Source organism: Equus caballus, chromosome 31 (assembly GCF_041296265.1).
Source record: "Equus caballus isolate H_3958 breed thoroughbred chromosome 31, TB-T2T, whole genome shotgun sequence".
NCBI classification, from domain to species: Eukaryota; Metazoa; Chordata; class Mammalia; order Perissodactyla; family Equidae; genus Equus; species Equus caballus.
The window spans coordinates 17,342,125-17,345,568 of record NC_091714.1 but is presented as its reverse complement, the minus strand read 5'-3'; the positions used below and the strand labels follow the sequence as shown (position 1 = coordinate 17,345,568).

General features: G+C 44.6%; 1 long non-coding RNA gene across 1 annotated transcript; it reads left to right on the top strand.

Annotated features, from left to right (window-relative positions):
- The first annotated feature begins 207 nt into the window (after nucleotides 1–207).
- Nucleotides 208–2,200, top strand: LOC102150643 (uncharacterized). Its single transcript, XR_289998.3, has 3 exons — nucleotides 208–344; nucleotides 1,080–1,317; nucleotides 2,130–2,200. It is a non-coding gene; the product is annotated as an uncharacterized lncRNA (long non-coding RNA).
- The last annotated feature ends 1,244 nt before the right edge of the window (nucleotides 2,201–3,444 follow it).

The window sequence follows — 3,444 nt, the reverse complement described above, 5'->3', positions numbered from 1 at the left end:
CAGATTCAGAGGCACACGGATGCGTGACATGGTCCACATGGCTGGGACACCACCTCAAGGTGAAATTAGCTCAGGAAAAACTTAAAAAGCTTTTTTTAAAGAAGCATTTTCATTTTAAAAGTAGAATTAATTGAATCATTCATTAATATTTCTTTCACACACAGGCTGGTGTTTGTTTAAACAAAACAATTTCTGTTTCTGGGCCACCAGGAAGCTACCTGGTTGGGAAAACCCACTGTCTCAGTGTGCTCCAGGCTGATGAACTGGCCCCAGTCAAGGGACGGGCCTGGCCTTCCAAAGGTGTCTAACTTTTGAAGAATCTCAGACTCTCCAATCAATTAACGGTAAGAAAAGTGGGCACCCTCCAACTTGCTCTATTCTCTCTCCAAGCTTGGCTGCTGAATTTGTTGCCCTATTGTTCAGCATCTGAGTTGCTAATCCAGGGCTCAGATGCCCTTGTGTTTGCTCCTGGAGACATTCTCTACTCACATAGTAAGGTTCCGTCCATATAACCGAAATACATGGGCATTTTGGAAAATCTCCCTGAAGCTGCTGCAACACACAGCTCTTATGGAGTTGACTCGGGGGAACCCACCTTCTCTGGAGTCTGCAGTTCTCTCACGAAAGGCCCCGAGGGAGACAGAGGATGGTCTAACACTCTAGCCGTGGCTAGGAAGAAAGACTATGAATTAAAGGCGTGAGGGCTATGGGAAACAGGTAGAGGAACCCAGGCTGAGGGCAAAGAACGAGTGATGATCACGTAAAGCGCCTACTCCTGGGCTAACGACAGAGGATTCGAAGTGTCACTGTTGAGCACGTGCAACACCCTATGTCTAGAAACTGGGGCTCTAAGGCCCAACTCAGTATTCTTTCAACAGCATCTCTGCTGGCCTCTGGCCAAAGTGCTGCAGAGACTTTTCTTGAACTTTGCAAACACCTCCCCCTTGTAGTGGGTTGAATTGTGCCCTCCAAAAAGACATGCTCACGTCCTAACTTCCTGTATCTGTGAAGGTGACCTTTTTTGGAAATAGGGTCTTTGCATGTGTAATCAAGCTAAGATGCTGTCATATTGTTTTCAGGTGGGCCCTGAATCCAATACTGGTGTCTTCATGCGAGAAAGGAGAGAAAGATGTGGATACAGAGACAGCGAGGAGCCAAAGGGAAGAAGGCCAGGCACGGGGAGGCCGACTGCAGTGACGCAGCTGTAGGCCCAGGACACCCCAGAAGCTCAGAAGAGGCTAGGGAGGATTCTTCCCTGTGCCTGTGAGGGTCCGGCCCTGCCGCCACGTTGATTTTGGACTTCCGGCCTCCAGAATTGTGAGACAAATTTCCGCTGTTTTAAGCTCCCCAGTTTGTGGTCATTTCTAAGGGCAGCCCTAGGAAACTGACATACCTCCCAACCCCGAAACCTTCTCCCCTCAGAGCTCGTAGTTGTGGTAAGCATTTGCTCAGCTAAGCGCACTCTACTACAGCATGAGAAGACAGGAAGAGGAGCCACAGAGGGAGTCCGTGGCCTGGGGGTCGGGCGGCAGACCAAGAAGCAGCTGTCTGCACTTGATAACAGCGTGGGGCTGTAGATATACACATGCGGGAGGCTGGACAGCACCAAGACGTCTAGGACAGACCTGAAGATGAAGCAGGTTTGACGCTGAGGCCCATCACATTATTTCCCATAAGCATATGCTAGGGGAAAAGGCCACAAATGTGTGCCTTTGATTTGTTTTCAGAGAATGAGTGGTAGATAATTATCAACGTAAGAAACATTTATGATAAAGTTAAAACTACAATACTGTCATCTGCTGAGATTGCAGAATTTGGGAGGCTGGTACCCTCCTGCCTGCCCAATGTGCAAAGATGAATCAGACAAGGAGCCTGCTCTCAGCATGATTCCAGGCTGGCCCTGTGCCATACGTCCCACCAACACAGTACAAGGTGAGCACCTGTAACCAGGTGGTCTGGTCTCCATTCCGAACCTACACCATATCAAAGTTTTACTAAAAGCATGTCCATCCATGGCCTTTCCAAAGGTACTTGAGTTATTTTCAGTAATGTCAAATGAGGGATTATGTAGCAAGGATGATGTGACTTTTTAAAATTTTTAGTGTTGTGATACTCATTCTCTGTTCTAGACTGCACCAAGGTGGATATCAAGGGCAGGTTTCGGCTTATACATCATCTCCTCTAGGAAGCCTACTTCAATGTAAGTCTGGATTTGGGGCTGCGTGTGCAACAGGTATTGAATGAATTGCATGCAATGCCATCTGAAGACTTTGGTGCCTACCCTTGGTGAAGATCTTACACACAACTCCCAGAGTAACTTTTCTCAACTACTCCAGTGCCACTTCCTTCTTAGGAATATGTTCTAACTTTCTGCTGCCTGGCACATCAAATCCAAGCCCCTCGGTTTTGCATCCAGCGCTCTCCTCTCCTCATTTGCTCCTCCCTTTCAATGCCCGTTACTCTTCATAGTCCTCTGCTCTACTTGGACCATCATGTTGCTCTCCCGTCTATATCTTGCCTGTGTTCTTGACTTGAGTTTTCCGACTAGGAATCCCAAGCTCTCCCCACCAGACCAAACTGCCTTTGGAGGCAACAAAACAAAATTTTCCCTTTTTCAGGAACCAGAGGTCATTGCGGTCTTGCTCTGGTTTCACGACAACAAAGCAGCATTTCTGTAACTTCTCTTTTTACACAAGCCCTCTTGCTAGTATGTTACAGCATTTGCAATCCTTTATCAGTCTCGAGATTCCTAGTATCCTAGGCAAAATAAATAACAGCAATACAACTTCTTAATTGCACAAAAAACATCTCTCAAAAACTGCCCATCTGCCCATTCAATGCACAAGGAATAGCACAGGAGGCAAACACAAAATTCAACCTAATTAGTGGTCCTATATGAGCGAGATAGGGGAAGAATAAAGATTGCCCCATTAGAAAGAATACTTGAGATCACTTGCTTTAAAAAAAAGGCAATTCTGAAAATTAAGGGGATCTCCATATTCTATCATTTAACAACAGGAAGCAAAAGCTTCTCTGAAATTTCCCATCAAAACACGGTTTCATAGCAACAACTACTGAAAGGGGAGTGATTTCGATTTTACTGTCTATGATTCATTCTTTGTGACTCAATCTAGATGGGTAAGAAATGTCAAACTGGAGATTAAAATGTTTTTATGAGGAGTGAAAAACACGGATATGAAATATATCTTTCAGTAAGTAAAAAGTAACCAATTTATTAAAAGACATTAGTACAAGTATGGATCTATTAAAAGTTCTCTACTTTGAGCCTTTAAGAGTTCTGATCGAACTCTTTGAAAATTCAACTGGTAAGAGAGGTCCGCCTGAGACTTTAAAATAAAGTTATAATGAATGAGCAATTTTAGTCTCAAAATAACTATTCTTTTCCTTTTAATACAAAAATACCTATCTACAGCTCACTCAATA